The sequence below is a fragment of the Diabrotica virgifera genome, chromosome 5 (assembly GCF_917563875.1).
Source record: "Diabrotica virgifera virgifera chromosome 5, PGI_DIABVI_V3a".
Lineage (NCBI taxonomy): Eukaryota > Metazoa > Arthropoda > Insecta > Coleoptera > Chrysomelidae > Diabrotica > Diabrotica virgifera.
In genome coordinates, this window is record NC_065447.1 from 127567238 (window position 1) to 127594475 (window position 27238).

Genomic DNA, 27238 nt, shown 5'->3' on the forward strand with positions numbered 1-27238 from the left:
TTCAGAAAGTGGGATAAGTTGCAAAATATGTATGTATAATTCTATGTAGTAAGTACTGCAATTCATTACAACAAACTGTTCATCAATTTTCTTATTACCACCAATTTCTGCCTCAAATAAACGGGATTTATCTTGTCTCAAAAGAATCAACACGTATTGTCGAAACACCATGAAACAAGAGAGAATGAGTACATCAGTAGAAGAGAGTACATCAAATAAAAAAAAAAACAAAAAACAACAAAATCTCCTATGATGATTTAAGCCTTTTAGTTTGATGGTATACCTATATGAGGAGACAAAAAAAACCTTGCCGACCCTGTCTCCAAGGCCAAGAGTCGCCACTAGATTTAACCCCAGTATTATATCATCATATTAAATTTAAAATTAATCTAGCTAATAGTCCACAATGTGTTTGTGGTCAGTTGGATAACCTACTCAAAATTTTGGGCTTATATTTAATAATCTTGATATGTTTTTAAATCCACTGTATTTTTTGACTGATGTCTACCATCCCATTATTAATTTAAACTATTTATTAACATTAGAAAACAATGAGTTGTTATACTGACTATTGTATAAACATGTTTTAGGTATTAAACTTAAATTGTAATTGTAAATATAGAGTAAATATTCCTTATAATTGATGCAATATAAAAAAAGCGAAAAAATACAATATAAAAAAGACAGAACAAAAAAATGAGGAACTTGGACAGTCTATAGCGAAATAGCTCTCAAATTAAGTAGAGTGCTGCAGAAGAATTTGCTGTGGAACTCAGAGGATATCATTAAAAAAAGCACCCAATACAAACAATTTATCAAAAAAATACAAAAAGGCTTATTTATTACAGATTAATATTAGTTTCAGGATAAGATCGTATAAGAAAAAATTACTAATAAGTAATAAAAAAATTGTAATTGGTGAATGGATGTAGTGTCCGCAATCATATACCCCCAAACAAACATTTTAAAAATAGAAATAAACCACTTATATAGCAACCAGTGTTGTGATATATCTAAACCAGTATCTAGATCTTTTTATATCTAAAATATTACTCCTTTACTTGCATATTTCTAATTTGACGTGACAAAAAAATCATGAAAATGATCTTAAACTAAAACTATCGCAATTAAAATATAAGGCAAAACATTTTGTATTCGTACACTTGCAATTGTGGCAAAAAATTTTCGAGAAAAAACTTGTTTACTTATTATTTAAAATCACATTCATAAGGTAAACATGAAACATCGAATAAAAAGCAAAAATGTCCATTATGTCATTTTAAGTGTTCATTTGAAAAAGATATCATTCATTTTAACCCTCTAGCAGACAAGTCCGTCTAAAGGCAGTTTAATTTCTAGCCATTTTCCAGTTATAGCCTATGGCCATATTCGCCATATACCACTAAGTGTACCTAGTACACTAACATTTGGTTAGCGCTAATTGATTGACTCCTTTAGTCAAAACCTATCAAGCTTTAAATTTTTCCATTGAAAATAAAATTGTCCTGGTAGAGGGTTAAGGGTAAACATGACATTGATCTTGAACAGGAGACTTTAAAGTTTAACACTTTTGAAGAAATCGAAATATGGAAAAATGGTACCTATAGGAAATGAAACTGATTTTAGATTTATTTCACTTTGAAGTAAATCTTTATCATCAGGAAAACATCGAGTATGTATGTAACTGTATGTAAGTTGAGGTGGTGAACAAAATTTATTGCACCAATAAAACCCAGCGGACAAGTCACCTACAACCTAGATGTCAAATTACAAATATACTAACTCAATTTAAATTAATAAAAAATTACCTCAAAGGTAACTAACTTTATGTAAAAATAAAAAAATTAAAGATATGATATCTAAAAAAAACTTTATTATATTAATTCAAATATACAGACAGAACCAGAGTTAAATAATAAAAAAATAAATACAATTTACACCTTACAAAGATGATTATTATTTTAGAAATCCACGTTTACATTAACCAAAGTAGGTAAGTATAATAAATATATAACGTAATTAAACTAAAACAAAGTAGTACACCTAAAATATTTTTTAAAACAGAAACATTAATATACTTATTTATAATTATTACCACATTCACCACAAGTAAATATTCATTATTCATTTAAATGTTAAAAATAAAACCACAGCAAAATCAAATTAAAGCAAAGGTATAACCTCAAAAATGAAACGTAAACAAACATGAAACAAATTTCATTAAGCTAAAACAGCTGATTCGTGACGTCACGGTTCTTTTGAGATTTTGCTGCAGTGAGACAAACGTCAAGAGACTGTGTAGCCATGACAAAAACACAGATCTTGACGCAAATGACATTCATAGGAGATACCTCAAACAACTTCAAAAGCAAATTTTCCCGCTGTTAGCAAGAATAATTAATGCAAGTCTTCAGGTGGAATATTTTTCTACTCTATGGAAAATATCCAGCACAATCAAATCTCTAAACCAGGGAAAACCACACCAGTGCTTAATCCTACAAACCGATTTCACTACTTATCACTCTAGGCAAGATATATTATGAGTTTATGAGAGACTATAAAGGAATACTCATAGAACACTTACAGCGTTATCGCTAGCTTCCAATTTGGATTCAGAAATATTCACTTCACGCACAATATATACAGCCAGCTTCACCTTTTAAGCAATAAATGCACATCCACCCCCAGGGGAAAAAATTCTTGACATGAATAAACTTTATTTATATTTAAGAAAGATCGACTTGGCATATTGCCTAAGAAATATATCTTTGTATGTAATATATAATTTTCTAAAATATTTCAAATAAATTTTACTATACCCAAAGAAATATATCTTAAACATGATTGAACTCAGTGCCGGTTTAACCTAACTTCGGGCCCTGGGCGCTGGAGGTTTAGGGGCCCCCTTCATTGCTATTCGTTGTCAGTTTTTAACAAGAAAACACATGCATTAACTATAAAGGTTTATTGTAAAATCCGTAAAATATTTTTTTAAACAAGCAAGAAGAATAGCAAACGTAAAAAATAATCCAAAAAATACATTTAAAAACATAAATAAAAAACAGAAAAATCCACAAAACAACACATGACAAGCAAAAAACATATTCTAAAAAATACATAAAGACAAAAATTAGATCACTATTTTCTTGACTTGCATTCGCAAACTGCCATATAATATTATCACAATTCAGTTTCTCCAGTTCTTCATTCTCTGTATACAATAGTGATGATGCGTCTAGGTTTTCTTGATCCAAATTTGACCTTAAATATGTTTTTATTCTTTTTAAAGCCGAAATACACCGCTCACCTGACGCATTAGAAATTGGTATCGTCAAATAAATTTGCAGTAAAGTTAAAATATTGGGAAAATTGCCTTTACATCCTGGAAGATATCAAATTTTTCATAAATTGTATGTTTATTCAAATTTTGGCATAACGTTACAAAATAGATAGAATAATTTCATTATGCAAGTTCTCTTTGGTTTCATCAACATCGTTTTTATGTTTCTCGCATAAAGTATTAATTGACGTCTTGACTTCTTCTTTATCTCTAGAGTAAAAAAACATCTAAAAGCTTATGTTACATCCTTGTAGCATTCAATTCGCGATTCTGAAAACAGCGATAAATTTTCTAGACTCTAGATTTTCTGCGACAGCGATATTTTTGTCGCTGCGACTAAAAATCGCAAGTATAGAGTGCTAGCCTTAGAGGCCACTGTATAATGCCAAATTGCAATTTTTGTAATCGCTTTTGAATATTTGAAAGAGTGTGTACCTATTGTTTGGGTATTGGCATTTTCGAGAATAATCTATTCTTTATCTTTAAATTAGATTTACTTATGTTTATCTATTTTTGTCTTTCGTTTAACTATTTTAAAATGACTTATTTTGTTGCTATTTTAAAAGACCTTATTTTAAAGCCGAAAAGTGAGAGAAATTATTATTTAAGCCCCCAAATTCAAAATAAAATTATTAGAAACCAAAAAAACTCCGTTTGTGCGATTATTTTGGATACAATTCGAGACATGGCCATTGATTAATAACCTACACAGTTTTTACCTACTACCTGGGTAGTTTTTAATCAATGGCATGGCGAAATCTAACAACTTTCTGTAGTTTTTGGAAAAGGGCCCCGCCACAAACACTGACACGGGGCCCCTGTGGGGCTAGGCTACGACACTGTGTATAGGCATGAAGAGATGTAACAATAAAACAAAGGCGTTTGCAGTGTATTGGCATATCTGCGTATGAGATTCTTTTCGGAGAATATGTAGATTATTTAGCGACTTTATTTTTTCATAATTAAAAGGAACGGGCCCCTCCGGGGCTCGGGCCCCTGGGCGCCCGCCCCAAGCACCCAGTGGATAAACCGGCACTGATTGAACTATCACTTTCTGGAAAACTTCAAACCCATTTATCAGAAAGAAATTACACTTGATGTTAATTGATTTTATTAGTCATACGAACATAGTTTCTTGTCATTAAAAAACTATTCTTTCTGAGCAATAATATTTCTTAGTAAGGAATATTATTATCTTCCGATTAATAATTAATGTATTTTTTTTCTCTGATTCTGGCCTTGGTTTAGAACTAGAACCTTTAGCCACGTAATTGTATAACTTATCACTAACTCAGGTGTAATGTGTAGTGTGTGTGTGTGTGTGTGTGTGTGTGTGTGTGTGTGTGTTGAGTAAGTGTCTTGTTACTTTGCAAAGTCGACGTCATTGTCTTTGCAAAGAGACGCTAATTGAATTAATGTATTTAATGTTAAGAAATATATTTCGCAGATATAATCGTATATTTAGAATTAAGTTAATATTTCTTGAAAATAAAGTGATATTACCTACATACGGCGAAATAAATCATTGTGTTAAGGTAAAATCATTATTTATTAATAAAAACAAGATATAAAGCGTTATTATTTCATACAAATATTTTCTCCGCTCTTAAACCACTGGCTTCTTCACAACAATAAAAGGATGGAGAGGCAAATCCAACTTCCTCAATTTTTCCTTCTTTTCTTAATAGCACTTTGTATATCAGCAATTCACTAAAACAAAATCGTTATATAGAAAGAATAAACTTATTTTAATAATTTTTTTTAAATATAGATATTTATTTTGACAAATTTAGGAAATACAAAAAAAAACAAATACAAGGCCCCACATAATAACTATTAATACTAATAATAATCAGTCATATTTAGTTCAAACATGGCATTACTTAACCTACATATCTTTGTTTATTTTTTTTTTCTTTTTGTTAATAAAATATTAATTATTTTTCTGTATAATATTAACCTTTGGATGACCAAGCGGGGAAAATTGTGACACCAGCGTATGTTTTTCTTTAATAAATCCAAAAGTATTTTCAAGTTTTAACTCATTATTATTTTATTTGACTTTAATATCATTCTAGATATCCTCATATTTTGAAATAAAAAAAATTCCCTATATTTTACGAATAAAAAATATATTCTGAAGTTGATGTTTAGTAAAATACCGTCTATTATGTGTAATTCCAAGTAGTTTTACGCTAATGACGTCGACTTTGCAAAGTAACAAGACACTTACTCAACAAACACACTACACATGACACTAATACTCATGTTGTGACTGGCTGAATGACATAAAGTCCATGCCATAAAAAAAATAAAAAAAAATTAAAAATAACACTTCATTTTTTTGTTAATTGTCATTTTTGACATTTTTGACCTGGGGTCTTTTTCCATCCCCTTAATCATCCGTGTAACAAAAAAAGGTTGGTCATCGGAATGTTAAGTCACACAATAAACATTGTTTAGCTAAAACAAGAGGGAAAATACAACCAATGTAAAACATTGAAGCAGACATAATATGTAATTTTCTTTATTGTTATAATCTAAAAGAGACAGCATACCTAATCATTAAGAAATTTTATTACGGGAAAATATTATTAGTTTACATCTTAAGTCATTTAATACATATTAACTAATTCACAGTTTTCGGCAATAAAATTTCTTACCGATTAAAATATTTTCTTTAAGGATAACTGATTTCTTTATCACAAATAAATGAACATAAAACATTCTCAGCGTTGCACCCGCCATGTCTGATATAGCGTTGTATTGTATATTTTTATAGAAGACGATACATTCAAGAAACCTATTATAGTTGATACATAAGTACTCACGTTTTTAAAAAGGTACTTACATGTATAAAGTTCTACCATTTCTGGAAGGCCCCGCAGTTGGTTAATAGTTCCTTTCTTAATATTGTTCTAAAGCTATATATTATGTATATAATTCTGTCCCAGCTTTAAATTGTGGCTTATTTCCCAGTTAGAATAAGAAGCTCCTTCCTTTCAGAATTGTCCATCATTATACCTAAAAAGCATACCTATAAAGATACTATTATGTTTCTTTTATAATCATTCGGATACGCTACAATATTATTATTATATCTTAAATTACTCAATTTACTTTTATTTAATACCTAATATGTACGTACCTTCAAAATATCAGTTAATTTATAAAGAACGCCAACAAATCCAAAATCCATCTATATGAACATGAACTAATATCACGCCATCTTGACAAACACTGACGATTATCATAAATAGTTAATATGTGCAATTCTTTTGTGGAGGAAAATTTCTTTGCAAGTAACATTTCGGCATTAATGATAAAGTTTTTATTTTATAACCACAGTTACTACAGAGGGTAGAGGGTATTTCTAAAGAATTATTTCTTGTGGTTTAAAATATTTATTTGACTGCAAGAAAATTTCTTGTTCACAAATATAAATATGAATTGAGTTAACATTATATTTCTTATACTGTAAAATATTTGTAGTTTTCAATTTAAGAAACAAAAACTTTAGGAGAAGAAAATTAAATATAACCATTAATATATTTCTTAGTATTCAAGAAATTTTCTGAGTTGTGTTTAAAAAACTCGTCTCTTTATATGTGAACCGGTATGTTTAAGTTAATATGATATGTAAACTTATAAGAAAGATGCCTCAAAGAAATCAGTGTTTTAGGAGAAAAGAAATTGTTCTCTCACTGCAAAGAGAGCTTCACTGGTACCTACGTCCCTGCGGAATCCAAATTGGGTCTCTTTAATATCCATACCAAGGGTTTGGTAAATGCGTTTATGAATGATCTTTAAAAAGATTTTAAGTGAGTGAGGCTCTTAATGTTAAATGTAATGTAATGAGTTAAAAACATCAGACTTATGGTGCGGGGTCGGTGCATTCTCGAGCATTTTTCTTTTTTGAGAGACAAAAATAAATATTGAGGTCAACCATTGGACAATTCGATGTACCATAAAGTTCGAATTGTTTTGTAATGCCCTGTGTCCGTTTCTTCTCGATCGACTATTATAAATAAATGCTTGAGTGGCGGATTAAAAAATATGTTTTGTTAACAGCTACTGAATTATTACACTACATGTGTTCTTCTTCTTCTTTAAGTACCGTGCCCAAATTTTAGGCGAGGGTAGCTTCCATAACAATTTGCCGATATCGTTCTCGATCTTGTGCGGCATGTAACAATTGATCTGCCGATAAGCCAGTCCATTGACGAAGGTTTCGGAGCCATGAATATTTCTTTCGACCAATTCCTCTTTTCCCGTCGATCTTTCCATTGAGTATTAACTGCAGCATCCTGTATCTGCTACCTCTCATTATATGCCCCAGATATTCAAGTTTTCACCAGAAGATGTCACCTTCGCCTTGACCTACTCTGTTTAAGACTTCTCTGTTAGAAATGCGTTGAACCCAAGATATTCTGAGCATTCTACGATATGACCACATCTCAAAGGCTTCTAATTTGTTCATCATGTTAACCTTCATGATCCAGGTTTCACATCCATATAGTAATACAGGATACACATAACATTTTAGGAACTTGATTCTTAGTTGTAAGTTCAGCTGAGAGTTGCTCAGAATAGATCTAAGTTTCATAAATGCTCCTCTTGCAATTTCTATACGAGTTTTAATTTCTTCATCCGGATTTAGTGTCTCGTTTATCCAACATCCTAGGTATTTAAAATGGTTAACTTTTGTTATTGATTCATCACTGACAATTAGTTGCATAGGGCCGACGTCTTGTTTACTAACCTTAAGTAACTTTGTCTGTGTTGCATTTATGTTAAGTCCGTTATTGGAGCATTCTCTAGTGACTCGATCTATAAGGAATTGAAGATCTTCGATGTTTTCAGCCATGATCGCGGTGTCGTCTGCATATCTGATGTTGTTAATAGTTTCACCCCGATTCGAACTCCACATTGTCCTTCCAAGGCTTCATTAAAAATTATTTCTGAGTATACGTTAAACAAAGTTGGGGATAACACACAACCCTGTCTGACACCTCTTTGAATGCAAATTTTGTCTGTTTCTTTGCCATCTACCAGAATAGAAGCTTCTTGATTCCAATATAGATGTTGTAAAAGTCTCAGATCTTTATCATATATTCCAATCATTTCTAGATATTGAAACAACCTATCATGTTGAACTCTATCAAACGCCTTCTCAAAATCTATAAAGCAGACGTAAATTGGTTTCTGTACTTCCCATGATCGTTGAAGTAATGTTAACATTGAGAACAATGCTTCCCTTGTTCCCAATCCTTCTCTGAAACCGAATTGTTTGTTTCCCATTGTCTCTTCACATTTCTGCTTGATTCTATTAAGAATTATCTTAAGAAGTAGCTTGAGAGAGTGGCTCATGAGACTAATTAGTCCAAAGTCTTTACATGATGATGTATTAGGTTTTTTTGGGAGTGGAATAAATGTAGACTCTAACCATATCTGTGGCATCATTCCAGTCTCGTATATATGGTTATAAATGTTTGTTAGTTGTGAGACATTGTCGTCATCCAGAAGTTTGAGCCAGTCTGATGGTACTTGGTCAGGGCCTGGAGATTTCCCATTTTTGCTCTGTTTGATGGCTTTCTCTACTTCCGCTTTTAAAATGCTAGGACCAGTATTCGTATACTTTCTGGTGTTAAGTGGTGGCCTCGTATCCAGGAAGAGCTCTTTTATATAGTTAGTCCATTCTTCCTTTTTTTCATCCAAGTCGAGAATTATTTTACCTTTGGAGTTTCTCATAAAGTGAGGAGTTCTTTTTCTCTGAGTGTAGGTAACTTCTTTAAGCTTTTTATGTATGTTAAACTCGTCATGTTTTCTTTGTAGTTCTTCCATTTCACGACATCTTTGTTCCATCCAGTCCTCTTTTGCTCGCTTAACCTCGTACCTTATTTGTCGATATATCTCTCTATACCGAATCTCGTCTTTGTTTTTCCAATTCCTTCGTTGTTGAATAAGGTCTAGTATTTTATCGGTCATCCAATCGTTTTTCTTTATTGAGTCTTTTTCTGGTTTCAAAACTTCGTTTGCTATGGTGACCATGGCGGAATTCATGGTACCTAGATTTTGACCGATATTTTCTTGTTCAGATCTTTCTAACTGCTCTTTAATCTCACGATTAATCTTATTTCCGAACTCATCTGCTATTACGGCATTTCTTAGGAGTCGAGTATTAGGTTTCTTCTGCGTTGTGGGGGCTTTTATTCTTTTTAGTTTTAGTTTGAATCCAGCACAGAGCAGATTATGGTTAGTTGCTGCGTCTGCACTTGGGTATGTTTTTGCAGATGTAATACTGTTTCTAAACCTTCTATTAATGATAATGTAGTCAATTTGATTTCTGACTATCTTTTCCTCTTGATCAGCTGGAGATTTCCAGGTATATAGTCGTCTTTTAGGTTGCTGAAACAAAGTATTTGATATAATGCATTTCTCTTCTTGGCAGAACTGTATTAGTCTTTGCCCTCTTTCGTTCCTTTCTCCAAGTCCATACTTTCCGGTTATATCTTGTGTGATTTCGGCACCGACTTTTGAGTTGAAGTCTCCCATAATAATTGTAGCTTCATGTTTTTTTGTGCTCCGGAGAATTTGTTTAATTTCGCTGTAGAATTGCTCAATTTCTTCATCAGGTTTGTCAGCTGTTGGTGCATAGACTTGTATTATATTAATATTCAGTAGTTTATTTTGCAGCTGAATCATCATGATACGATCATTGAAGGGGACGAAATTTCGGATACAGTTACGAATTTCTTCTTTGACAATGATTGCGACTCCGTTACGTCTGGGTCCTTTTGCCTTTCCCGAGTGGTATACAATGTATCCATTACTCTCAAATATGTTTGACCCTAGCCATTTCGTCTCGCATATACCTAGGATAGGAATGTCTAGTCTGGCCATTTCTAGCTGAATATTTTGTAATTTCGCACCTTCAAACATAGTTGTTACGTTCCACGTAGCTATCTTGTGAATTTCCACGACACGGGGTTTTCGTTTGTTGACGACCTGAGAGGCCCCGTGGTCTGGTTGTGATCTTCCTCCCCTGCCGGATCTTGGATTCCGAAGTCCATGATCATTAAATGTATGTATAGTTTCCTTATCTGTCATGGGAAGCTGTACTAGAGATATCCACAAGGATCTTTAATGTAGTGGTTTCTCCTGGCCTTCTACATCCTGATGCTGTTGACAATTTCCTGATTCCTCCGCCTTTGAGACCGATTTCTCGGTCTCAGGACAACAGAGTGCTCTACCACTCACCAACTCATCCGCCCGAAGCCGTTGGTCAGTAAGTGGGGGATTACTTATACCGGCAATCATTCGGTGAGAAGTATTGATAGAAGTGATAGAAGTAGAAAATAGTGACCCGTCTGCCCTCGGAAACCTAATAGCCATTCGGGGTCGGAAAAAGTAAGAATTGGCCAAGCGAGGCCGATAGGAAAGATTAAAGAAATTTAACTCAAGACAAGTTGAAAGAGAGTAAAATGTGAAAGCCCTCATGAGTCCGTATGAGTATTTTTCACCTTTTGTTCCCGCTCATACATCGGGGTGTTGACTAGGTACATGTGTTGGTTAGGTAAAATTTTATAATCGAGTGCCATAAATTGACAGCTACTAATAATTATACTCGGCGTTATTTCAAACAATGACTTACTCACTTGTTAATGAGGTAACTATTCTAAATAGACTGCAATTCAAAATAATCCCGAAAGTTAATTTATAATCTCACTAAAATGAAACGATTCATCAATAAGTTTATTGCCTTTTTGCGCAGAGTAACCAAAGTTTGAACTTTGAATACTTTGAAAGCTTAGAACTACAATTTAATCGAGGACTCTATTACAACACTTGGAAGTACAATTGAATAACAACTATTTGGCAATTTATTTAGTTTACAGGAAGTTGAATGGACTCTAATAATTATGCTATTAATCAATATGTTCCACAATTATACAAGATGAATCTATAGAAATTAAGGAAGTTAAGATTAATGTGAGCTTACAAATTAAGGGATAAATTTGTGATTGAAAATATTGGCCACTATATAAAAAATACAGAAGAACAATAGAAAATATTTAAATACATACAAAATATAAAATAATAACATAAAAATAACCATAACACTAATTCAATCGGTTTTCAAATTATTATCTCACCCGAGCAGTGCTACCTACCTATAACTTGAATATTTTGAATTTATGATTCAGCTAAACTATCTAATTCAAATCGAAGCTCATTAAGTGAAACTGATCTAGGAGGGGCTTTCTCGAAAGTTTTACTGAAATTTGGTTGAGATACCGTATGTCTTTGAGTCGCTGGATGAGGTTGGATGGAAGAACCTTGATGCTTTTTTTTGGCTCTCTTAGAGTTTCGAATATATCTGACTACCTTCCACCTAATGACAATCAACATAAAAATGAATATCGTGACTAGTCCCGTGGTTAAATGAGGAATTCACTGATGGTTGGCAATGATTTTCCTCGTGTGGTCGGATATATATCTTGGTCCAACTGCCCTGCCTCAAGTACAATATTTGGCAACTCAGCTCCCCGAATATATATATATATATATATATATATATATATATATATATATATATATTATGTCTGGGAATGTTGATCTGCTTTATAATTGGCCAATAGAATAACAACTATTTGGCAATTTATTTAGTTTATAGGAAGTTGAATGGACTCTAATAATTGAGCTATTAATCAATATGTTTCACAATTATACACGGTGAAACTATAAAAATTAAGGAAGTTAAGATTAATGTGAGATTACCAGTAGCGCACTGATAGATCCGCGGGCCCTGGTTCCAGTTGGTATGCGGGCCCCCGCCCAATAATGCGCCCCCCAATAATGCGGGCCCCCCGCCCAATAAAAACACACATTGTACCTATATTAAAAGTTTTTAATAAACATTAAATATAGATCATCATATATTTATAAAAACTCAGCTAATTTAAAACAGTAAATTAATATTAATCCTATTAGTCCAGAAAGCCACTGCGCATCCGCTAGGAAAAATATTCTAATTCGGATTTTTTGCACAATCTTACTCAAAAAGGGCCCCTTTTAACAAATTTGCATGTTGCCAGGACCAAAAGTGGGTCAAAAATTTTTTAAACGTTTTCTTTTTATTTTTTTCCTAAAATTATTTTTTTTGCATGGATAAAATTTTTTTTAGATTTTTTGGATCATTCCAAACAGAAAAGGTATTTAGTGACTTTTCTCTAAAGTTGATAGTTTTTGACATATAAGCGATTAAAAATTTAAAAATTTCGAAATCCGCCATTTTTAACCCTCAAAAACTATGTAAAAAACTGCAAATTTGAATGTTGCCAAGGTAGGTAGATATTCTTTAAACATCGATTGATGAAATCCCGAAGAGTTTTTTGCAATACAATATCAAAAATCCCTTTGTTTTTTAATTGCCAATCAAGCGTGCGCGACACTATTTTCCACCGTTGCATGTGTAGTATACAGTATGGTGCAAATGAAAGGAATAAATTCGTTATTTCGTAAACCGGTGACTTTAAGGAAAAATCCCAAGACAGGTCGGTTTTTATTTTTAAGTTATGATATTGTGGCATATATAGTATACTAGTGACGTCATCCATCTGGGCGTGATGACGTAGTCGATGATTTTTTTAAATGAGAATACGGGTCGTGTGCTGGCTCATTTGAAAGGTTCTTCAATTCTCTATTCAGTAATATAAACATGTACATAATTATTTATAGAGGGTGTCCAAAAAATTTTTATTAAATTAAATCATTTGGCAAATTGACAAAAAAATTAAATTATTGGACACCCTGTATAAATAATTATGTAAATGTTTATATTACTGAATAGAGAATTGAAGGAACTTTCAAATGGGCTGGCACTCGACCTCTATTCTCATTTAAAAAAAACATCGATTACGTCATCACGCCCAGATGGATGACGTCACTAGTATACCATATATGTCACAATATCATAACTTAAAAATAAAAATCGACCTGTTTCGGGATTTTCCTTAAAGTCGCCGGTTTACGAAATAACGAATTTATTCCTTTCATTTGCACCATCATTATGCATACACATGCAACGGTGGAAAATAGTGTCGCGCATGCTTGAGTGGCAATTAAAAAACAAAGGGGTTTTTGATATTGTATTGCAAAAAAATCTTCGACATTTCATCAATCGATGTTTAAAGAATATCTACCTACCCTGGCACCTACCCTGGCAACATTCAAATTTTCAGTTTTTTACATAGATTTTGAGGGTTAAAAATGGCCGATTTCGCAATTTTTCAATTTTTAATCGCTTATATGTCAAAAACTATCAACTTTAGAAAAATGTCACTAAAGACCTTTTCTGTTTGGAATGATCCAAAAAATCTAAAAAAATTTTGTTCCATGCAAAAAAAATAATTTTAGGAAAAAAACAAAAAAAAACGTTTAAAAAATTTTTGACCAACTTTTGGTCCTGGCAACATGCAAATTTGTTATAAGGGGTCCTTTTTGAGTAAGATTGTGGAAAAAATCCAAATTAGAATATTTTTCCTAGCGGATGCGCAGTGGCTTTCTGGACTATATCGTTTTTCATACTAACATAATTGATTACTTTACTCCAGCAGTTTTTATAAATAATGAAAATCAACAATTTTCTACATTTAAATCTCCAGTCATAATTAAAAACCTTAATATCGAATAACTAAAACCGCTTTTAAAAAATTAATATTAGAATGCAAATTACATCACAAAATATATTCTCAAATTGCATATATGTATATTGCATATATTTATAAATAAGTTAAATAATTAAATACAAAACGCTAGGGAGATAAAACGCTTAAATGAAAAAATAGCAAAAATAAAACCTTGGATAACTGTGGGGTTGATATCTTTAATCAAACGACGAGATTTTCTAAAAATGGATAGGCGCAAATTTGAGCTCCAATGCGTTTTAAAAGCATTCATTTTTTTCTCGAATCCTGAGAAAACTAAAAAGTATTTTTAAACAATTTAAACGCAGAATGAAAGATTACGTTATTACCAAGGGCCAAAAGCCCTGAAAATTTCTATAATGTTTATTTTAATAAGTTACAGGGGTGAAAAAAAAAGAGACAATTTAATGTGATTTTTAATTTCAAATATCTCATTCAAAAGAAATTTTTTATTTATTCCAAGGGACTTTCGGTCCTCGGTAATAATATAGTCTTTCATTCTGCGTCTGATTTTTTCAAAAGTATTTATAAGTTTTTTCAGTATTCAGACAAAGTTACTAAATATTTGACACTTGTTACGGCTTTAGGAAGATTTTGAATTGTTTATTAAATAATATTGATAGTGTATTTGACACATAATTAGGTCATATCAGCTCTTAGATATTTCAAACTGTATTGATTCAACTTACTGACTTCTTCCACACAGGAAAGACGGAAGTTCTGATACGTACCTGTTAGTTCATTTCAGTTATCAAAAATTATTACTTAACAGTAAAAGTAAAGAATGATGATGCTATAAATACAAACAAAAGAAGGATTTTTCGTCGAGTGTATTGTTTTGGGATTAGGTATTTTTATAACACTCCTCAATGCAAGTATAGGTTTGTTCGTAGAACGATCAGCAACCGTTGCCAACCGTCAGACGCAAGCGCGTTCGTAGTCTACGAACTCGAACTGTTAACTGCGCAGCGCTAACTGTTAACTGCGCATGCGTCTGATGGTTGGCAACGGTTACTGATCGATTGGATCGTAATACGAACAAACCTTATACAACTTGCAATGGCTGTGTCAATTTGCAAAATTTTACAACTTTCTAGTTTACGACTAATCCATGAAACGTGCTGATATAAATATAAGTTTTTGAGTTAAAAGGTACCTACAGGCGGTAATTCTTTACATGTGTTGTGAGACCAGAACTTGGGTTCTAGTCACTTTTAGTAGATAAAACAAGTACAGGACCTTCCAAAAGTTTTCCTTGTGTCTAATATTAAATTTTGTTTTCATTTTTTTTATAAATAGGTATTCTTCGTTTTAATTTATAAGTACCTACACAAAAATAAAAATTTATTAAGAAGTTACATTTTCTATTGTGTACTTGTGTAGTGAAAAATGTCCCCATCAAATTAGAAAAAAAAAGCAAAGAGCACACTAGAGCGGGCCCTGGTTCCGCGGAACCATGCTCAGTACGCCACTGGAGATTACACATTAAGCGATTAATTTGTATGTCACCCGACTGATAAATTTCATTAAATAGCTTTAAGAGGACATCCAGGTATTCATTTTCTATTATTTTGGGGATATCAAGAAGCAGCTGAACTGGCCCGGGCTTTTTCCGTTTCTGGTGTTCTTTAGTGCATACGATATTTCTTAAAATCTAGGCCACACTAAATAAACGCAAACTAAATAAAATAATGGCAACTGAGAGGTAAATTTTTCACCAATTAGCAAATTTCCCTCCAATCCATGATAGGATATTAGTATAAGCAAACGATATGCACTAAACACAATAATTGAAAACTCGAATAACAGAGCTAAGAAGGCCCTTAAAACAACATGTCACTGCAGAAGACCAGTACTCACCTTCTTCTTCTTAACGTGCCCTATCAAGTCCCCTTAACGTTGGCGATTAACATGGCGAAACTATCTCTGTCTCGAGCTATTCTAAATAGTTGCTCTGCTTTCTTTATACCTGTTTACTCCCTGATATTCTTCAACCAAGAGGCCTATTTTCTACCAATTCCTCTGCGTCCTTCGATTTTACCCATCATAATAAGTTGAAGAATATTACCTCGGTCTCCCCTTACTACGTGTCCAAAATAAGCCATCTTTCTACATTTGATATTATCAAGCAGCTCGCGAGTAGCATTTGCTCTTTTAAGGACTGCCACAATTGATAGCATAGCCGCCGTCCATGATATTTTTAATATACGTCTGTGCAGCCACATTTCAAACGATTAATGGTGGATTTTTTAATGTCCATGCTTAGACACCGTATAAGAGGAATGACCAAATGTAACATTTAATCATACGCTTTCGAAGTTGAAGTTGCAAGTTATCATTACAGAAGAATGACTCATATACAGTGCTAGTCAAAAGTCCGTACCCCCCCTCGTATCTTTTGAACGGTTATAGCTATAATAGTGAAATTTGGAGGGAGGAAATAAACGGACGTAAGCTTCTTAACGGCCGGTTTCACAAGTCGAAGTTAACTTGTGGTTAAGAGATAACCAGAAGTTACCCCGAAATATGTGTTTCACAATATCAGGTCAACGGCGAAGTTGTGGTTAACCGACAGAATTTTTAACCAGAGCTTGGAGTGATGGTTAAGCTCTTAACCAGAGGTTATCCTAACTTAATTTCGTTTTATTGACAGGACAGAGTGTATACACGTAAATTATTAATTACAGATATGAATTTATATGATGTACTTAAATGCGTTTAGCATTTCAGCGGCCAATAATTGTTCGATTTTTAAATGATTTGCTTCTTGGGGTAATTATTAATACATACTATAGTCTCTTGCTTGCTACATGTTTTTATATTACCAATTTAATTTTAACAATATTGGCGAAAGACCTCAAAACAAATATTATTCTTAAACAAAACTTAAAATGTATAATGTGCATGTAATATACAGTGTGTGTACTTAGTTGGCCACGTATGGGAAGCATTTTTAATATTAATTTTACGAAAAAAAGATACTTCAAAAAAGTTTTGCATAGTAATTTTTATGGTCCAAAATCTAAGATGCAACCATCATGTATCAAATTTTATTAATCCCATAGGAGGTATGTTAAAATATATGAATTTTTAAAGCAAGGTAGCAAGAATCAACATCAAAAATATGATTATGCAAATCAACTACAAATCAGACTGAATATCCTAACCACACATATACACACATTTATTTTTCCTTAATCTGCAAAATAAACTCCACAACTAAATATAAAATCCTTAAAAAATATATACAACAAATTAATAGTCATAAAGAAATATAACAATTTATTGAATTTATCCTAATAAAAATCAATCGAAACTCATCTGACTGATCAGCTGATTTGATAATTCTTCCATAAAAATGTTATTTCTGGTGATCATTGTCCATAATTTCCTACCAACATAAGAAAAATAAAACAGAACTTACGGTCAACTAACCATGATTGAATCTGTGGTTGTGAAACAGCAACTGTCAGTTAGACTGTGGGTAAAGGTTAGTTGACCGCTAGGGTTAACCACAGATTGTGAAACCGGCCGTAACTAGTCATGACAGGTGACGTAACAGTGACATATGACTTTACAGGGCCACGGTGATAGATATTTTTAAATGGGAACTTATGGCAAGTGATACCTCGTTTGAAAGGTATTGAAAATACCTATTCAGTCATACTAATTTTGTTTGAATTTAAGCTAAGTTTGATGAATAAATGAAATAAATATAAAATTTTAGTTTCGCATTTAATTAAAAAAATTCAAAATTCCGCCTATGATTACTTGTCAAAAAGGTTGACGTTGACGTAAAAACTACTAGAGAATTGAAAAACGTCATCTTTTTGACAAAAAAACCCATAGGCGGACATTTGAATTTTTATTAATTAAATGCGAAACTACAATATTATATTTATTTAATTTTTTCACCAAAATCAAAATCAACTTAAACCCAAAAAAATTAGTATAACTGAATAGGTATTTGGAATACCTTTCAAATGAGGTATCACTTGTCATAAGGTCCCATTTAAAATTATCGGTCACAGTGGCTCTGTAACGTCATCTGTCACTATTACGCCACCTGTCATGACTAGTTAAGAAGCTTACCTCCGTTTATTTCCTCCCTCCCAATTTCACTATTATAGGTATAACCGATCAAAAGATACAAGGGGGGTACGGACTTTTGACTAGCACTGTATATATACGGGGTGTCATATCGGCTGACGCCGCATCCCCACACCTAACCGCCATCTATTTCTATCCTGGGCATCTTCCTCTTCCAAATCTCGGTGTTCCATGGCCTTCCTTATCGTGTCATTCCAGGATAGTCTTGGTCTTCCTCTTTTCTTCCTACCTGGGGGTTTCCATTTCAGGAGTCTCTTTGGCAATCGTTGTTCGTCCATTCTAAGTAAGTTACCGAACCATTTTAGGCTTCTTCTTTCGAGCCTGTCTACCGCTGTATCGTGTGCCTGCATCCTTCTTCTTATTTCTTCGTTACGTATTTTGTCCAATCGGGAGATTCCAGCACTTCTACGTATGTAGTCCATTTCCACAGCATTGATCCTTCTGGACTCTGCTGTTAATGTCCAGACTTCGCTTCCATACATGAGTACCGATTCCACAAATGTCTTCCCTATTCTTAATTTTGTAGTTCTGGATATATTTTTATCCCACCACACGGAATTCAAGCAACCTACTACCTTTTTACTTTGTTCAACTCGCCTTTGAATTTCTTTGTTGCCTAGGCCTTCTCTGTTTATTACAGCTCCCAGATATTTGAATTCTTCAACCTGTTTAATTGATGTGTTCTCTGTTATTAGGATTTCAAAGTGGGCGTCAGAATTCACGACTAGATATTCTGTTTTTTCTATATTTATATTTAATCCCCATTTTTTGTAGGTTGAATACAGCCGGGTTAACATGAATTCCATGTCATACGAATCTTGGGCACAAGGCACAAGAAGAATGACCTTAGTTTTAAAAATGTTGTGCAGGCTATCTCGATTCTACATTTTATCTCTTTATCTGGATCTAGTTGTTCAGTAATTTAGCAACCAAGGTATTTAAAACTGGGTACTCTTTGAATTAGATGACCATCAACATATAACCGTGAATCTTGATGTGCTAAACGTCTAAACACCATATGTTTTGTTTTTGAACAGTTTATGTTTAGGCCAAACTCTCTTCCCACTATGTCAACGGGATTTAAAAGACATTGCAATCCATTCATGTCATCACTTAAATTAAATAACCGTGGGGACAGTATACAACCCTGTCTGATACCCCTTTGAATTTTACATATTTCTGTTGAATTTCCATTTATGCAAGCTGTCGCTGTTTGACGCCAGTATAATTTTTCTATGATTCGTACGTCTTGATTATCCTTTAATATCTACTACTTTATCCTTTAATATATCAATTAATTTGTGATGCTGTACACGATCAAAAGCCTTTTCATAGTCAATAAATGCAGCAAAGACGTCTTTACTTTGAACTCGGCATTTCTGCAATAATACATTTAGTGCAAAGAGTGCGTCCCGGGTTCCCAGTCCATTTCTGAAACCAAATTGTGTTTCATCCTGGTCTTCTTTACATTTATCTCTGATTCTACTGTGGATGATACGTAGAAATATTTTCAAAGTGTGGCTCATAAGGCTTATCATTCTATAATCGCTACAGTTTTTCGGACGTTGTTTTTTGGTAGGGTTATGAATTTAACCAATCTTCAAGGATATCACCAGTCGAATAAACAGCATTGAAAAGTTTGACCAGTATCCCAATGTTTTCCTCATTTATGAGCTTTAACATCTCTGTTGGTATGTTGTCAGGACCAACGGCTTTCTTGTTTTTTTGCCAATTTTATAGCATGTAGTATTTCTCATTTTAGTATTTCTGGTCCTTTACCTTCACCAGTTCTTCGGGTCTATCAACATGATACAGTACATTTATATAATAATTATACAAGGTTGTTCGAATTTCGTGTTTGTCAATTATCATTTTTCCTGACGAATCGGTAATAGTATGTGGAGTTTTCTTATGATAAAGACCAGCTATTCCATTAACTTTTTTAAACATATTAAATGTATCATGTTTTTCATTCAACTCTTCTAATTCCTTGCATTTATCCTCCATCCATTTTTCTTTAGCCACCTTTATTTTTTTAATTAGTTTCTGTTTTTCCTTGTATTATGTCTTGTTACCTTTCAGTTTTCTTCTCTGCTCCATCAATTCTAGGATTTCATCAGTCATGCATTGTTGTTTTTTGTGCCTGTGTATTATTGTTGTATATTTTTCCATTACTTTCAAGGTAAGATCTTTAAATGTGTTCCATATTGTGTATTGTTTTCACTTGTTACTATTTAGGTCATTTTCTATCAGAGTTTTGTTGGATGCTGAAATATTTAATTTTGGTGTTTTGGAGATATCTTGGACATTTTTTAGCTTCACTTTGATGTCAGCTATTAGAGGTTTATGGTCTGAACCGATATCTGCACCAGAATAAGTCGTTGCTCTCTTGGCGCCATTCTTAAATCTCTTGTTTACTAGAATATAATCTATCTGATTTCTAATTATATGAAGTGAATTATCTTCTGGTCCCGTCCATGTGTATAACCTTCTTTTGTGTAATTTGAACCATGTATTTGCGATTATCATGTCATGTTCTTGGCAGAACTGCTATAATCTGTCGTCTCTTTCATTGCTCCCCCTAGTCCATATCCACCTACCAGATCAGATCTTCGGCCTTGTCCAATTTTCGCTTTAAAATCTCCAATAATATATGTGACTTCGTTCCTTTTTAGATTTTTAAGTGTCTGTTGTAGTTGGCTATAGAATGATTCGACATCATTTGTAACAAAAATGAAGATGAAAACTTCTGTTGGAGTGAAAGTAAAAAGCAAGATATACTCCAACAGAAGTAAGTAAAAAAATAAAGAAAGAAAAGACTAGATATGAATAAAAATGAAGAGAGAGTGGGATGTGTAAAGAAAAGGATGAAGTGGCTTCTACGTTGAGAAGCCGCAATAGGAAAAAATACTACTTTGCAGTAGTACTGAAGAAAGGGGAATTAGAAGGGATAGAAGTAGAAGTGGGAAGAGACAGAGGCAAACTGAATAGAGTTGGCTAGCTATAGATGCAAGAGAGCAACTTGACACTCAAGGATGGATACGGCTCGTTTGCATGCCTGTCGAAGAACAGTAGCTCTATATAGATAGTAATGATGACTAAAAGATGAAATAATAAAATAAGAATAATGTACTGAAAATGAATGGAGATGAATAATGACTAAAAACGAACAAAATAAATAAAACTAACTAATCACGGGCGCCATGAAAATGATCTTCGATCATTTTCCCAGGTATCTTACACTGCTTTCCAATATTAAATATATTAAACCTGTAATAATGAACATAAAGGAATAATAAAATAATTGATATACAAAATAAATACATATTTATTAAAAATAACTACTAGATTTTTGACAATCTCTGAGTTACACAAAGTGTATATCATGTGACTCTAAAATGACATAAGTTATACAAAAAGTCATCTCTAAGATAACAACAATAATGTTATCTGTTACAAAATTACAGGTATTAGTACCTCTTACTTACATATAGGGTACAAAATTACATAAGTCTTCTACCAAATGGTTATAGTACGCCTGCTACGTACAACTGAATTGAAACCGACAAAGATGAAAATAATACAAATAAATAGGCCCAAGCCTCACTAAGGGAAAATACAATAATGAATAAATAAAGTTAAATATACAATTGACTAAAGTAGAAATGAAGATGAGATAAATACCGACGATGACCTAAATTAACCGAACAAATGGAATAAAGCGAATAACAGTAAAATATTTGGGAAACAAGCAAGTAATATTACAAAATAAATTTAACCGAATTATATAAACCAATATCAAAGCAATAATAAAGTACTAAAAACCTAATTTTCTCTAGGCTTATTCCTGTGCACAAGAAGTTACCGTAGATACAAAGTTTGGGAACCAAATAATCTAATATACAAATATGTCAAAAAAAAACCAGAGGTAACCTAAATCTGGAAAAAAACATAGTGTATTTAACAGATAGTCTGAAATATAAAAAAAAACCAATAGTTACTAAAACACCTCACTAAATGTTCCCAAACGAGGTTGCGGTTGCATCCTAGAAAATGATGCACCAGGATGGTGCGACCCCATGACTCCTATAGGCCCAGGTGTCAAGACGAAAATTGAGCTGGAACGCTCCCATAGCTTGCTCCCAATTAGACATATTCCCAATGGTGACTTGACTGTGGCTGTAGTGGTTTCTCTAGGTGGTCAAATAAGGTCTATGACTTCATGGTAGGGTTTCTCCCAAATGGCTAAAAAACATTCCCAGTTTTATTTCTCATTTTAAACATGAGCAAAAAGTAAAGGGAAGAAGAAATAATTGAGGAACTTTTTAGAAGCAATAGTATAGAAAAACCGACCATTAAAACTGGAACAAAAACCAATCTCAGGTAACCTTGAACTGTTTTGAGTGTGAATACATGGACAAATGACATTGAAATGATTTATTTGAGGAAATATCTGTAAAAATATATTGAATTTATAAAATATTGGATGTTGAATAATTTAAAACCTACAGAGAAATGGTAATTATTTTCAATATTAATTTGAGGACTTCAAAAATGTTTGGTTATGTAAAACCAAAAACCACATTAATATAAAGGATCGATATAAAGATAATATAAAGATCGAAATAATCTACATCCTTCCCTTAATAGATTGACTAAGAAAGTTTAAAAATGAACCAAGTATATCAAATGTTCCATAACAAAAAACAAGGCTATACATAAAAAAATTATTATGAAAAAGTAGATCTCACCGAATGATTCCTATTTAGACTCCAACAGGAGTTGTCACCCACATGTCTCCTCACTCCAGACAATCCTTGGTGGTAACTTTTTACTTTACTTTAAATTGCTTGATGTTATAAAATAAGTTGGATGAAATCATCCGCCATTCTATATGGTACCTCTATTCGACACAACAGCCAACAGTCAAGTAAAGAACGAGAGGCGCTTCTCCGCCAAGGCAAACGTCAAACTCTCTCAGAAAACGAAATCATTCTCGATAGGTGGAGTACGTTCCATCACCGAGGTATGACGTCACCCCAGTAGTCCCATACGAGAAATTAGAGAATTTAAATGGAGACCGAGGAAAAATAATTATAATAATAATTAAAGAGCTAATTTTGTAACGTGACCGTTACAATCCCCTTCTACTCGGGAAAAAAAATTTTATCCATAAAATTTTTTTTCTAAACTTCAAAATATTAACAACTAAATTTACAATAGTCTAACAATCCACGTTGATTCGCAAGATTACCAATAAGAATAAACTAATGGTCAGGAAAAATAAATAAATTACTCAAATTCATACTAAAATGTTACTATGTTACTCTCTGCTACCAAATATTAATATATTGCTTAAAAGTCAAAACAGAACTAAATATTGCACTAAAGTTCATCATAATGCTAAGTGTCGAACTGGGCACCAAAACCAAAATTGAACTATCCATGGACATCAGATTTATAAAGGGTATATCCAAGGACGGAACAACCAGGAAAAGGTGTGAGCCAATTCGAACCATCACAAGTAAATATACCAAAGTGAAATTAAAAAAAAATCAGTAACTAAAATAAGTAAAGAATTGAACACTTTATCCAAAACTGAACTAACAATGGACACCAGATTCATAATAGTATATCCAGAGAAGAACAATCAGGAAGATTTATGGAACAATTCTCACTAATGTCAAATAATACCAATAATAAACATACCAAAGGAATCCAAAACTCAATAACCAAAATAAATGTGGAATCGGACACTTAATCCAAAGTCGGACTATCAGTGGACACCAGATTCATAAAAGGCATATCCAAAGTAGAACGACCAGGCAAATTTATGGACCAATTCACACCAATACTAAACCACATAAACAGATCAGGTCTACGTACACCCACATCCGGTGATACGAACCTATCCAACCAAATACACAAAATAAATGAAGAATCGGACACTTATCCAGAATCGGACTATCAATGGACACCAGATTTATATAAGAGTATATCCAAAGAAGAACGATCAGGCAAATTTATGGACCAATTCTTACTAATACTAAATAAATTAAATTATTGGATCCAATGGTAACTAATACTGAACACAATAAATAAATTAGGTCTACATACACCCTCATCCGGTAATATGAACCTATCCAAACTAAGTAATCAAAATAAGTCAGAATAAATATTGCTAACAGACTAAGTAACAGAGATGTAACCTAACTAAATCAAAAGTAAGATAAATACTTAAAGTGTATTGACTAAAGTATTCTAGAAAATACATAACTTAATTCGTGCTGGTATTCGCGAACTATAGCATGTTGCTACAACAGATGTATGAGAATAACCAGACTCAGATAAGGTACTAATATAAGAATAAGTAAGGAAGAAAACAGAATGAATGGTGAACTTACAAGGTCTATGGCACTATGATAAATAATAGGAAGAAAAAAAATATGATAAGTGATAGGGAAAAAAATTGACGAGAACGAGCACAATTTTAAATAAAACTGCAAATTCATGCGTTCTCACATACGTGGAATTATTCAGGAAATATTCCAGAATCTGAATAGCAACTAATGCCTAAGGAAAGAAGTGGGAATATACTCTGATGAACAACTCATTTGTCTAAACACTCCAAATACTGACTTAACAAACCTACTGCGTATAGTGATAGTCAACAACAAACATACTATGAAGTACGAGATAAAATATAAACTAAATACTTCCCTATCAAATTGTAAAAAAAAACTGGAATACTTGGACTAATTACAGAAGAATGGTTAGGACATGCGACCGTCATTTCCTAACAAGAAATATTATAATGGTAAAACGTCTGCTTACTCTGCCATGAAAGACATAGATTACGAAGTCAGTCAAACAGCAGTGATCAGTTGCTGAGAAACAACTTCGAACCCACGCATTCACAAATCAGAGTATTGACAGACTAATCATAAGCAGAAATATGAATTACATACTTACATCAACATTCCAAACTAATTCCAGAATCATAGTGTGTAGGATAGAAGGATATAAATTATTAAGTGTTTAAGATATTGGAGACAAATGTTAATAGAGTAACCCAATAACAAATTAAAAACCACATCTTTCCAATATGGCAAATTCAATAACAATATATCAAAAATAATAAAAAAAATTAGTAAGTAATCAAATATTCAAAATATATAACACATAGGTAATCTGACATATGTAGTGCATAACATATAGTTCCATAATAATATCCATATTAACCAAGAGTAGGTACTTGTATGAGTTCACCTATCCAAATATATAAATAAATAATACTCAACAACCCTTCTAACTTAGGGGTTAGGTGTGCAAAAACTAGACAAAAATACAAGTGAAGTTCTTATTAATTGTATAATCCTACTAACAGGATCAGCAATTAATATTGACTCATACTAATCATTAAAATGCGCAATGTGCTTATAATACCAAAAAAAAATAAACTCATACATAAAGTACTACATAATAATTAAATTAATAAGTAATAAATTAAAAGTCATCAACAACAAAGCCAAAGATGAAATCAAGCAATGTATGTAGGTACGTGCATTATCAGATGGTAAAAAAAAATCAGACTAAAATTTCTAACCATACTAACGATTGAGCTAAGCTAAAGACAAACAGAAGAAGAGATTAGCTTGAACGACACCGTTAAGTTAATCTTCTTCTGAGGATTGTTCTAAACTTAATAGAAAAAGTACCAATGTTTCTAACTAATAAAAGATTTATGTTTAAATCTCAACCTAAAGTATCTGATTTCTATGAGCATTATATTATGGTACCCACATTGATATAATATTATTATCAACAATAATAAAACTAGAAACTGAGATGGATAATGGAACTACTTTACTATACAATTTATCATTGTAATGTTTAACACTCCCAATTAAAGAAAAATAATTTGGATGACCATCTGTAATCATCCGAACCATGCGAATTCAACGTATCATGTGTAGAAGCTAATGTTCTGGACTGATATTGCTTTGTGGTGTGTGCCTGTCTTACCAAACAACCCAAATATCAAAAATAACAAATATAAAATATAATCTAAAGTTTGTAAGACAAAGATACATATGGAGAAAATATTAGCGACACACCAACAAATCAAAATGCCAGCAAAATATATAAATAATCAAATCAATAAATTAAATAAAATACCTAAATACTGAAAATAATTTCTAGTTAGGTGGAAAATATAACCACACTAGAAAAAAAATATATGCATATAGTCAATAATTAATTGTACGTGCAAACATCCTACCATTGGTAGAAGAAATAAAAATTTATACTAATAGAACATAATGTCAGTTATGTATACTCAGTTTAAATACACAAATAAGTTTCCAATAAAAATACAAAATCCAAACTAAGATATGAGCTGTACCACTAAAACTAAAAATGAGGTATCGAAAATAAACTAATCGAAAACAAAGAAAAGCAGTATAAGTCTACCTGTTTAGTATTCGTAAAGTTTTAAAGACCAAAAATAAATCAGAAGTAACATATATACAAAGATATGAAAATGGTAATAATACAGAAAATTCCAATAAAAGAAAAATGAACTAACAGAACTACTGTCTTAAAACCATAAACGGTTGACACCACGTATTGGGCAGCCAGTGTAACAAATAAGCGATGGTCTACCCCGCTAATTGAAATAATATTCGAAAATATTACCTCAACTAACCAAGATAGCCATCGTTACACCCTTAGCTTAGCTCAGTCACTCAGGCGTGTGTTCGTCTTGTCCTAACCTTAGAATGAACTCTGAAAATTGGAATGGAAGCAAACAAAACATAGTTTTTAACTAATCGCTAACTAATCTACAGAGAAAGAACTTTTAGCTATCATCCATGGGTTAGAAGCATTCCGTTATTATCTGGAAGGTCGTAATTTCACTATAATTACTGACCATAGTTCCTTGGTATGGCTTCATAGTATGAAAAACCCTTCTCAGAGGCTTTCTCGATGGATATGCAAACTGGCTGCGCCCCACGTTGGGCGCCAGTGTAACAAAAATGAAGATGAAAACTTCTGTTGGAGTGAAAGTAAAAAGCAA

General features: G+C 32.6%; 1 protein-coding gene and 1 long non-coding RNA gene across 2 annotated transcripts in view; one reads left to right on the forward strand and one right to left on the reverse strand.

Moving 5' to 3' along the window:
- LOC114346228 (protein glass-like) overlaps window positions 1-27238 on the forward strand; it is an 898758-nt gene that overhangs the window by 366740 nt on the left and 504780 nt on the right. The gene's annotated exons all lie outside the window — the stretch shown is intronic.
- LOC126885139 (uncharacterized) lies at window positions 21470-26759 on the reverse strand. The gene is made up of 2 exons (XR_007698297.1): window positions 22911-26759; window positions 21470-22404 (listed from the first exon to the last, which is right to left on the reverse strand). It is a non-coding gene; the product is annotated as an uncharacterized LOC126885139 (long non-coding RNA).